Below are 12,801 nucleotides of genomic sequence, written 5' to 3'. Positions count from 1 at the left end.
GCTATGCGAAAGTGAACATTTTTTTTGTTTGTAAATAGAAAGTCTGTTGTGAACTTCGGCTTCTACTCTCGTTGTGACAAATATTAGAGTAAAGGGCCGAGGGGTGGGGGGTGCATTTCATTCCAGGCTAAACGTTTTATTGTCGATCTAGTTTTCTCGTGTCGGTTTCCTTCAGCACACCGACAGTTGCGTAACGTGTTAACATGAACGAAACATTGAGACATGGCTGTTGATAGACTTGACATTGCCTTTGTCATATAGCGTTTTGTCTGTCAGCCTGGGACCTCACATATTTTTTTTTGTCTGCATACGGTAATGAGTCGGCCTAACAGAAGTCACAGAGGTATGGGTTTAGGTCAATACGTTTAGCCGCAGTTTCCTATTGGTTTGCTGGAGGACTTACGCTCTAATCTACTCTTCATAGTTTGATGTATGCTCTCCATTACGTCCCCTAAGCTTGTACTATTCATTTTCACTGTGTGCAGACTTTATGGCGCCTCTCCCACCCGCCTCCGCCTTATTTCAGGGATGAATGGCATGCGGCCCCGTGTCCTGATGGTTGTGTGTCGTACACGGTTGAATTCAGTGTAACACTTTTTTTTTTTCCAGAACTTATCTATCTCTGAGGCAGGTGTGTCTATGAAAGGGGAATGTTTGTCATTTTCTAGTTCCCTGGGGTTGTTCTTGATTTTGTCAACATTAAGACGAATTAGCCGTTATGTAGGGTTGAAGCACTGAAGTACTCTTAGTGAATGAGTCTAAGCGGTTCTTGCTGTGTCCTGTTGATTGACGCGACGCTTATGTTTGTTTAGACTTGACTTTGTACGCATGTTTTTCTATCGCAGTTCCGTGTAAGTGTCTTTGTTATTCCGGTGTTTGTGTTTTATTGGAGGGAGAAAAAAAAAGACTTGTATTGTGTAACATTTGCTCAGCATTGTATGATGAGACTGAACTATTGTTAAAATACAGTTTAAAATGACATCTGCATAATGGCGCTATATATATATCTCTGTAATAAATTCAAAAACCCATTTCCCGATTGTGGTAAAGGTTGAGTTAGCCCAGCACTCCCTCCACAGTGAGATACATATTGAATGAATGGGTCAGCCCGGGGCGCGTTTCCTCCTCGTGTAACATTCCTCGCTTCCCCCCCCCCCCACACACCCTCCTCTTTTTCTTTTAGTTGGTATGTAGCCTTGAGACATCTTCCGATGCATTCTCTATTTTACATGCGCATTAGTCTAACAGAGGGCTCTTTCAAATGTGGATTTCTTGTTGCTTAAACTCGTGTTTATAGCTGCTCACTAATCGAATGTAGGTTATGTGCTCACTAACCGACTCCATAGCCCACTAACCGCTTTGGACGTTTTCTAGTTGTAGCTATCAACTCACTTAAACATACTCGCATACCTAGCGTTCGAGAACATCTACGACGGACGTGCTATATTCAGTTTACCTCTCTGTACGTTTTATTTGTCAAGATTAAATACCAAATAGTCTAGTGACCTGGTCTATGGGTGCTAGATTGAATACCAAATAGTCTATGGGTGCTAGATTGAATACCAAATAGTCTAGTGACCTGGTCTATGGGTGCTAGATTGAATACCAAATAGTCTATGGGTGCTAGATTGAATACCAAATAGTCTAGTGACCTGGTCTATGGGTGCTAGATTGAATACCAAATAGTCTATGGGTGCTAGATTGAATACCAAATAGTCTAGTGACCTGGTCTATGGGTGCTAGATTGAATACCAAATAGTCTATGGGTGCTAGATTGAATACCAAATAGTCTAGTGACCTGGTCTATGGGTGCTAGATTGAATACCAAATAGTCTATGGGTGCTAGATTGAATACCAAATAGTCTAGTGACCTGGTCTATGGGTGCTAGATTGAATACCAAATAGTCTATGGGTGCTAGATTGAATACCAAATAGTCTAGTGACCTGGTCTATGGGTGCTAGATTGAATACCAAATAGTCTATGGGTGCTAGATTGAATACCAAATAGTCTAGTGACCTGGTCTATGGGTGCTAGATTGAATACCAAATAGTCTAGTGACCTGGTCTATGGGTGCTAGATTGAATACCAAATAGTCTAGTGACCTGGTCTATGGGTGCTAGATTGAATACCAAATAGTCTAGTGACCTGGTCTATGGGTGCTAGATTTAATACTAAATAGTCTATGGGTGCTAGATTAAATACCAATTATTCTAGTGGACTTGGTCTATGGGTCCTAGATTGAATACCAAATAGTCTAGTGACCTGCTCTATGGGTCCTAGATTGAATACCAAATAGTCTAGTGAAAACGAAATCTGTTTTATAAATATTAGAACTCCTTAATATCTAATTATAAGTAACGGTATTAAAATTTTGTTAGTGTTTTTTTTTATTGTGCAAGTATTGGATTGATTTGGATTATAATTTATATTATTCTGTTTTGTATTATTGAAAATCTGTATCTTTAATGCAGCGTTTCTAAAACTTTGGATTCCCCATGGGGGAAGGGAGCAACTTCCTGACAAACAAAAAAGGGTGTTATAAAGTGTGTGTTTTTCCTAGGCGAATGTTAGAAGAGATTAAGCAATTGAGTGGTGATGATGCATTTAGGTCTATTTTAGGAGGATTAAATTAGTGAAACGGGAGACTATCTCGAGACATGAAAGAGTAAAGACGAGACATGAAAGAGTAAAGACGTTGTTTTTTCCTGAGTTAGATTTCGTTTAAATATCAGTTTATTTCATTAATATTAGATCTCTATCTCAAGTTAAATCTGTGAATATTGAAATAACAGTTATATTGAGTTTATGTTCACATCAGAAGTTTGTTCAAGTTATTTAAAGTTTATTTATTTAAAAATATAAAACGCCTACATTGGTTCAGTTGTACTAGCCGTTTGGAGCGACAAGCCAACGACAATCCAGGAGAGAGGGCGGTGAAAAAATGTTTTATTTTCAGTGTAGTTTATCTGAATAATATGTAACTTACATGTATAAAAATTAAAATATCTTAAGTAGGAGACGTCGTTTTATCTTCTAATAAGAACCTTGTTAAATATAGACGGCTTTTTGCGAGGGGCGTATGCAACAGTATGGGTCAAAACGTTTTGAAGAAAAAAATTTAAAACGTCACTGCTAGTGTGATTCTTCTGGGTTTTTTTGGTCTCAGGATTGGTCGAATTTCTTCTGTCTATTGCACTTCTTTTTAGTGACAACTTTTCTGTGGGGGAAAAACAACATCCGCGACAGAGACGTCTTACTACGAAGAATATATTTTAAAAGATCACTTCCATTGCAGACGTCCGTGCGCAATATTTAGGCCTAGCTAGAATGACCTTCGCATAATACTGTTGACCAGGGCTACCTCTTTATAATTAGACTTAATAGGGCCCTCGAATTTTTTTTTATTAGGATGAATAGTGCGTTCTGGAAGAAAACATTAATATTAGCCCTTTTTTTTTAGTTCTCTCTTCTTACTAAGAGAAAAAGGTTAGAATATACTTAGCGTCGAGTCCCACCCGGAATCAAACCCCTTGCCGACTTGAGCGAAAACCTGCCGCATCTTCAATTCTATCTCCAGGGAAAAAACATTTACAAGGCTCAAAATTTATGTAAGCAACACTATTTCGGAAAAAAACAAACAACTGTCCATAGACGCTTCATAGACCTATTATATATGGGTCTACGAAACTGAATCATTTTAGTGAAATTTCATACCTAAATTTGGATTCTATACATAGTGTTAAAAAATGTAAATGAAACCTAAAAAGTGTGTTATAATTAATTCATTACAGTGGGAAGTGTGGTCGAGAGGCCAGGTGCGCTTGAACTTGGCTTGGCTACCTAGAAAGGGGCTCGAGGTTTGACACCCGACTCGGGCAGAGTTGCGTTTACTGAGCGCCTAAAGGCAGCACGGAAAACCAACTCCTAGATACCCCCTCCCCCCCACTGGTCCACAAATGAGATTGGACCAAAGCGCTCTGAGCATGCTATAAGCATGAAAGTAGCGCTATATAAAAGCTATAAATATATAAATATATATACATTCTTTAAAAAATGCAAAGTTACAATTAAGACTAAAACATCTTAGAGGGAATGGGGATACGCCAACGATGCCAATAGGAAAGAAAAATGGAAATGGTTTTAAATTAAAGCGCGCTTTAGGTACAGTGTCCAGCTCAGTCCTAATGAACTTTATTAATTAAAAAAATGGGGGGGGGCGTCATTTTTATTTCGCACTCAGGCGGCCACAACCCTCGCGGCGGCCCTGTTTACACGCCTGATCTTGGAGTGTTTCTCTCATGACCATAGTGGACTTCGTTTATGGGCCTCACATTAACTACACGGAACAGGTAGACGCCGCTCTCTTGTTGAGTTCGTTACACAGACTTCTAGATCTACTTGTGTTCTCCTGTCACATTGATAAGGGCTCTCCTTATTACAATGTGTAAATGTTGTTATTGTGTAGTCTAAGGTTTTACCAAGTGAATGATGAGGGTGTACTCAAGTGGAGCGCGGAACTTGAAATATTAGAAGCTTTTGTTTGACTAGCACATGATCCCGGAGGTTGTTTATATATAGATCTATATATAATATAAAGCAGAATGTAAGGAGCGTGTATTTATATCCCGATTAAAAATCAAAACCTTTTCACAAATCTTAATTAAATTTGACATGGATCACGGCGAAGATCGTAGTGTATGTTAAGTGTCTTCCCCACAACAAGGCGGCCTAAAAATAGAATGCCTAAATTTATCTCTATTGTAGAACGAAAACTTTTTAACACAACTTTCTCTCACACACAGATATATATATATATGCATGCATGCTCTCAATGTAAATGTATAGCAGTACTTTTGTCTGTATCCTACGGAATGAAATAGCAGCAATTCATTGACTACATGTTATCGTGCAATGTAGAGACGTGCCCCGTGTGACGCTCCGTGAATGCAGACCAAATCTTGGCTTGTCATTGGTTGATTGTTGTGTGAGGCAGTCCTGCTAGTTGTTCAGGTTCATTACAGAGACAAGTGCATAATTAATGAGGTAGATGTCAGTGCAGTTAGTAGATAACTGGCAGTGATGACACACTTGGAGCGGCTCCAATTTGGTTTAGACGGGCTACAATAAAGTGTGTATAGTAAGCTGACACAAAATGTGTACCATATATTGAAAAATGGAAACAAATTCTTATCCGATCATAACCAGATATATATTATATATATTATATATGTATATAGATTGTTATGAACATAACTCTTTATCACGTTGTAAGGGAAGTCTTAGAAAAGTAATAACTTTAGTTTTCAAAGTTAAGAAATAATGCAATACCATACTATCTTCAACTCTGAAGGAACATCCGATACGTAAAACATTTTACAAACAAACATTTTACAAACACTAAATAGCAGCGCCGGACTTAGCCATTGTGACCAAGAAGTCATGGAAAGAGTATATATTCAGCTGTCACTAAATAGCAGGGCTGGACTTAGGGATTGTGGGGACCTATGCGAAACGGATTTCGCGGGGCCAAGTTTGGGTAGGGAAACGGATAATAAGTGAAATTTAAGAGTTTGTATTGGAAAATATATTCGTCTATGCATTTTATTCATTCTTTACTACGTACAGAATTACTTTACGAGCCTTGCGTGTAGCGGAGTCATACAGTATATCATAAAAATTCTATTTCCTACATAGATCACGCTCACTAGCATGAATTACCAAATGTTTTAATCTATCTTTGAGAATTGTTGACCTCAAGTAATTCTTCATTAGTTTGAGGCGCGAGAAGCTACTTTCATCAGATTATACAATTACGGCTTATGCATAATGCCTTTTTTATTTATCGCGCCTAAGATTGGCGTTTTGAATGACATCCCAAAATGACAATTTTTGTCTATATATTCTGTATATTTTAAGGACTTTTCATATCTTTTGCAATCTCGGGAGATTTCCAGGAGCTCCTGGTAAATCGACAAGAGGGCGTGGGTAATCTGTTTTAAATAATAAAATGGTTTAATTTAATAATTTGTACACCTTGAATTAGCGCGGGTCCTATAAAAGTGCGGGGGCCACTGCGGTCGCATAGGTTGCAGTGGCCTAAGGCCTGCCCTGCAAAATATGTTGAAATAATTTACGTCTGTTGGTCTTATCATCTTATGTACATCTAAATAGAATGATTACCTAGAACTTACTAGATTATGTATCTAAAAATTGCATAACAATTATGAAATGAGTTCAATAACTAGATCTAACCATTAAATTATATGTTACTTATGTTAGGGTTGAAAAAAAACAACAACTTTACTTCTTAAAATTAATTTACAAAACAACGCCTGTTTCAGGGCTTTTGAAAATTTTCACATTTTTTTGTAGTGTTAAAAGATCTCCATGTCCAGTCTAGATATATTATTATTATAGCTTTTATATAGCGCTACTTTCATGCTTATAGCATGCTCAGAGCGCTTTGGTCCAATCTCATTTGTGGACCAGTGGGGGGGGGGGAGGGGGTATCTAGGAGTTGGTTTTCCGCCTTTAGGCGCTCAATAAACGCAACTCTGCCCGAGTCGGGTGTCGAACCTCGAGCCCCCTTCTAGGTAGCCAAGCCAAGCCAAGTTCAAGCGCACTTGGCCTCTCGACCACGCTTATAATATATATATAGGTCTGTGGACTAGACCTTTAAAAACTATGTGCACATTGAGTGCGCGTAAAGTGTGTACGCTGATACAAAATGTTTATAGTGAGCGTACACAGCTGACTACTTCTATTGGTTTCAGCTGAGGAAGGGATGACATGTGAGAGTAGTGTGTCTGTTGAAATGACTTGGAGCTCTTAGCAGCTTGTCTCTCTCGTAGCAACAGAAGCACTGAGGGAAATATGAGACACACAGAGTTTTAGGAGGTTGTACAAGCTTCTGGTATTCAATCCCATGTCGTGCAGCTTGAGGTTGGTGTGGACGTTCAGTAGGAACGTGCTGGCTGGCGAATGGTGAAGTTAGTTGGGAACAACTTGGTCACGTGGGTTGGCAAAATTATCAACATGGTTGGTCTGGGGAGGTTAGGAAATGTTGTGGTTGGTCATTTTTTTTTTGGCTTTGGTGATGCAGTATCATTCGTTCTCTTCCGAGCCTGTGGCAAGTTGGATCGTTTGAAGTCATTGATGTTTAGATGTACTGCATTAATTAGTGTAATGAAAAGGTATTGAAACATTTTTTACTGGAAATGTGTATTTCAACATTTCGACCTTATTTTAGGTTATTAGTATAACCACTAACATTTTTTATATTTAAGACTTAAGTACTATCCACGACGGCTTTGACTAGACGAGACGACTCACATAGTTGAATGTGAAGTGATTGGTTTAACATCTCTTTAGCTGTACCACGAATAACTCAACTCTTGATGTGTGCATGCAGTCTATAGGATAGACTCAAACATCGGATACATTTGTCTAAAATCCTTTTATTTACATTAACTTTGTTGGCTCAGACTTGTGTTGTATTGTTGAACGATAGGTGACGTGGTATTGTCTGTGTGTGTGTGTGTGTAACCCAGCACTGCCATCCACCGACTCAACATCTCTTAGCAGATGTCACTAACAAAATTATTTATCTGCGATGATTTGGTTGCTTGTTGGAGATTGATCTGCCGACCGTCTGTACAACTAAAGTTGTAACTAAACTAAAGTTGTAGAGAACAAGTGAGAAGAACAGTGACGCGATGGAGGGGGGGGGTTGAAGTCAGTTTGGAGGAAGAAATAAAATCACACCATCTCTTGCTACAAACATTAGATGTCTGGAACTGTAGGTGTCTTGTTATGTGTCTGGAACTGTAGGGGTGTCTTGTTATGTGTCTGGAACTGTAGGTGTCTTGTTATGTGTCTGGAACTGAAGGTGTCTTGTTATGTGTCTGGAACTGTAGATGTCTTGTTATGTGTCTGGGACTGTAGATGTCTTGTTATGTGTCTGGAACTGTAGGGGTGTCTTGTTATGTGTCTGGAACTGTAGGTGTCTTGTTATGTGTCTGGAACTGAAGGTGTCTTGTTATGTGTCTGGAACTGTAGATGTCTTGTTATGTGTCTGGGACTGTAGATGTCTTGTTATGTTTCTGGAACTGTAGGGGTGTCTTGTTATGTGTCTGGAACTGTAGGTGTCTTGTTATGTGTCTGGAACTAAAGGTGTCTTGTTATGTGTCTGGAACTGTAGATGTCTTGTTATGTGTCTGGGACTGTAGATGTCTTGTTATGTGTCTGGAACTGTAGGGGTGTCTTGTTATATGTCTGGAACTGTAGGTGTCTTGTTATGTGTCTGGAACTGAAGGTGTCTTGTTATGTGTCTGGAACTGTAGATGTCTTGTTATGTGTCTGGGACTGTAGATGTCTTGTTATGTGTCTGGAACTGTAGATGTCTTGTTATTTGTCTGGAACTGTAGATGTCTTGTTATGTGTCTGGAACTGTAGATGTCTTGTTATGTGTCTGGAACTGTAGATGTCTTGTTATGTGTCTGGAACTGAAGGTGTCTTGTTATGTGTCTGGAACTGTAGATGTCTTGTTATGTGTCTGGAACTGTAGATGTCTTGTTATGTGTCTGGAACTGAAGGTGTCTTGTTATGTGTCTGGAACTGTAGATGTCTTGTTATGTGTCTGGAACTGAAGGTGTCTTGTTATGTGTCTGGAACTGTAGATGTCTTGTTATGTGTCTGGAACTGAAGGTGTCTTGTTCTGTTGGCCTTTTTTTTTTTATTAGTTCGGTATTTCCGGAATGCCGGGAAGGGGTGCTTTCCCCAAACACTTTCCTAAAATGTGCAGATGTGCTAAAAATTCAATTAGATATGAGCTAGACACAAGCATTGTTCATCGGAAAACAACAAAACAAAAGCCAGTCGCCCCAATGGCAGACCACGAACACGGTGGCTTGATGACGTAGAGTCAGATCTACAACAGCTTGGAGTCGTAAAGCCCAGGATAGATTCAGAATGGAAAGATGTGCTAGAGCAGGCCAGAGAGGCAGATGGCTGCCTGGTCGTGAGGTTTGCGCGCTGGACTGTCGTTCGGATTTATCGATGGTCGAGGGTTCAAATCCTGCCCGCTCCCATCCCCCGTCGTCCTGCGGGAGGTTTGGACTAGGAAGTAAACTATCTTCAACTCTGAAGGAACATCCGAAACATGTAAAACATTTTACAAAAACATGGGCTGTAGTGCCACTGGGATAGATGGACACAGTCACAGTCATCATCATTTTTAGGGTAAAACAACTGTTGAGATCAACGCAGTTTTAAAGCTACTTTTTGATCAGGTGCCATGTCTACTTACCTTGAAAGACCATTACTTGATAACAACTCACAAACCCCTTTCTATAGTACAGCCAAACATTTGTAAAAGAAAGGATCTCTTGCTAGATCTTTGTGTTGTTGAACAACTTGATTCATTGAAGAAAACGGAATGGATTATGCATGCAATAATAGAAACAGATTTATAGTCATTGCACCTCGCCTCTGGCCAAAAATAAATATTTGCATTCGTGACTACCGTGGCTTTTTTTTTTTTTTTTTATTAACGTAACTATAATAGTGTTAGTCCTGTTGGTCTGAAAGTGGAAGATTGAGCGAAATGATTGGCAATCAGTCCTACTGATCTAGTCTGTGTGTTTAGAGGTATGGGGTATCTCGTGTTGTTTTCCCCGTCTAATGTCAAGTGTTTCTTTAGTACAGCTGTGTCCTTATGCCACGTTCTGTTTCATTCACTGACATTGGAGAAGGGTATACAAGGGGGGGGGAGGTGGTTGTGGCGGAAGACCTGAATCTACCTGGTCAGGAGTTGACCTTGTAACACACTTGACATGAAGTGGCTGCCTGGTGGATTGAGTCGTGACACTCTCAGGTGCTGGAGTTTGAATACACTGGAAAGCTGGTTGTTGTTGTTCCCATTGCCCGATGTTGTTACTGTTACCCCAATCCCCACGTTTATTATTTGAATTGGTTTGTTTCCCTTGTTGTACCGTTCAACTTAAAATTGATTGGATTCTAGTTTGCGTGGAACGAAGGCCCATTATTTGATAGTAGCCTTGTCACCAATCCCTCCAATGCGTGTCTTGTTACCATGGCAATGACGATACACGTTATCGATTTATCTATCCACCTTTGTCTCAGTAGTTCACTTTGATTCATTTGTTGTTCACCTGATGGTCATCCCGGTTATCTAATTAGGTCTATGTATTTTTGAGTTATCGTTTATCAGTTTTATAGGTTTAAATGGCGGTTCCATTAGTCTCTCACGAAGTGTTATTTCCTAAGCATTCCAGTCACGAGAAAGTGACTACAGAGACATCTCGAGTAATTCAATCAGCTGTTATGTTGGCTGGCATAAGAGGTTCACTATTGCTTTAGCTGCAATGCAACCCCCAGCCACCTCACCCATTGTTGATTTGAGGACATTCCCGTAGATCTAGTTTATTTTAGTCGTATGGGTTGAATATGAGGCCGGGTGTTGAAGAAATACTTTCTCCTTGTTGGCCGTTAGAATATTCATCATCTCCATTGGTGTACGTGTACACGGGTACACTCACAAGTTAAACGTTGTACACGTGTGTCCAAACTGTTAATGAGTGGAGAGCTCTTGGGCTTCACTGTGTCACACTCCATGCAGATAGGTGCCATTTGGGTTGAACAACCCCTACCCCCCTTTTTTTTTGTCAATGTGTAGTGGGATTATTTACAGCTGGCTATTGATAAAGTGTGCTGATTCCTACCTACGTTACACTAAGGACACCAATAACTACACTAGCAATCTGTTAGCCCTGATCTAGCCAGGAAATAAGCATGGAGGGCCAGCCTGCTTGGTGGATGTAGGGGAAGATAATCAGATTATGGACCGCCTGTCACGTTTTCTTGCCTGCCCTTGTACACCACTTGTGTGTGTGTGAGTGTGTGTGATTACTATGTCTCTCCATACATCTCTCGCCTGTATGTACAATGTTCTAGTTTTTATCATCTACTGGCACTGAGCACAATCTGTGAGGGTACTTATACCTCTGCAGTTTGAGGATTTAGTTTTTTGATCCAAATGAATTTAAGTTTCACCATTACTGCTGTTTTTATATGTGTGTGTGTGTACATACATCTCTATCTATCTATCTATCTGTCTGTCTGTCTGTCTGTCTGTCTGATAATCTGTCTGTCTTGTGTGTCTTGTCTATGTCAAAATAGAAAGACAGATACATAGCAAGAAGGAAATAGAGTTGAATATATACAATTGCATTAGTTAACATTTGTTAACCTTTTTTTTTTTAAGTAAAAAATTTGTTAATAGGGGGAGGGAATGAACTGTTAAAACTGTATTACTCAGTGTATCTGAGTAGTGCAGTTGTTGCCCCTTTTCACCTTTTAAGGTTGTGACTTTTGAAAGATTTATTGGATGTATATTTAGCTGCAGGAAGTTATTTTCCTTCACATTCTGAAATGTATGGCACTATCTGAGCCACACGGCCTGCTCATCAAAAGAATGTTCTAATAGTTTGTGTCAGTCTTCTTGACAGATTCACTAGAAATTTTAACTTCGTTATAGTTTGCAACTCAGCCTTTTTATTGTTTGGCTCACTAGGGATTTGTATTTTTTTTACTGTTAGATGGTATGAGTTAGCTTTCCTTAATAATCATTTTAGGCAGGTGAAAAATCATGCAGAATAATTTTCAAAACAAATAGTAATAGCCTGCTCATTTTTTTATGCATTTCAAACTGCTGTCACAACAGTCCTGAGTTCAGGAGGTTTGAACCAACAATCTTAAATTAGAATTTTGTTTTTCTCAATAGAACCTTGTGATATAAAGTTTAAAAAAATGTTTGTTTCTTAAAAGGCTCTAATAGTCTTTTTCACTTGTTCACTTCACAAGAATACATTTCTCATGATGAAATTGCTAGCTTTAGTTGCCTCACAGTATTGTAGAGCTTTTCCTGTTTGCATTACAAACAGTGAACTCATCCCTTAACAATCTGTTTCTCTTAGGATATTAAACCCAGCAGTCTTCTAATGCATTTACTTTCCAAGACTTAATAATATATTTCAGCATCCACCTTTCACAAACTCAAACTTCAGGACTGTAGTATTCAATCTGAGAATATGAGCTTGTGCATGTTCCGTTCTTTCTCCAATTTGAAATTATGATCTTGTACCAGTTAGTATTGTCGGCAATGAGATGTTGATGAGATAGGGCATTTGTAACTTCTTTATGGTTGATGCGTTCTCATTCATTTTTGGTTTTATTGACAGGTGGTCATTATTCAGTACAAGTCAAGGTATAGGCATTTTTAATAAAGATGCTCCCTAGACTTAAAATTTATGGTCAAACATTTTCCTGCATTCTGAACTTCAGAAATTCATTCTCATGAAGGGGTGGGATGGGAGCAGCATTGAGGCAGTAAAACGTGTATGTTTGTAATGGGACCAGTGATTATAGAAGACCTCAACCTGCAACATTGTTACCTTTGTGTTTGTGGGCCTTTGAGCAGTTTAGACTAATTGTTCATTGCCACATCACATTCCTGTGTCACAGCCTGGGACGTGGCAACAGGATTTGGTCTAAACTGCCTGCAGGTTAAATGTTGCAGGTCAGTGTTCAAGCCTTCTGTAACTATTGGTCTTGGCTTAAACCACCATAAAATCACCCCCTTTTTTTTTATCTGAGACGTCTTGTAGTTATCCTGTTGTTGTTTTTTCACACAAAAATTTGACTGATCTGACATTAGAAAATACTGGCCAAGATCTATTGAAATATCTTCTTCAAAAGAAAGTTTTGAATTGACCCTTTTG

The 12,801-nt window shown here is 39.2% G+C and overlaps 1 protein-coding gene across 1 annotated transcript in view; it reads left to right on the top strand.

Annotated features, from left to right (window-relative positions):
• LOC106060977 (chloride intracellular channel protein 4-like) overlaps positions 1-12,801 on the top strand; it is a 35,071-nt gene that overhangs the window by 5,597 nt on the left and 16,673 nt on the right. The window lies entirely within an intron of this gene.

The sequence above is a fragment of the Biomphalaria glabrata genome, chromosome 6, assembly GCF_947242115.1.
Source record: "Biomphalaria glabrata chromosome 6, xgBioGlab47.1, whole genome shotgun sequence".
Classification (NCBI taxonomy): Eukaryota; Metazoa; Mollusca; class Gastropoda; family Planorbidae; genus Biomphalaria; species Biomphalaria glabrata.
Note: the sequence above shows the minus strand (reverse complement) of the source record. Positions and strands in the feature narration are given on the sequence as shown.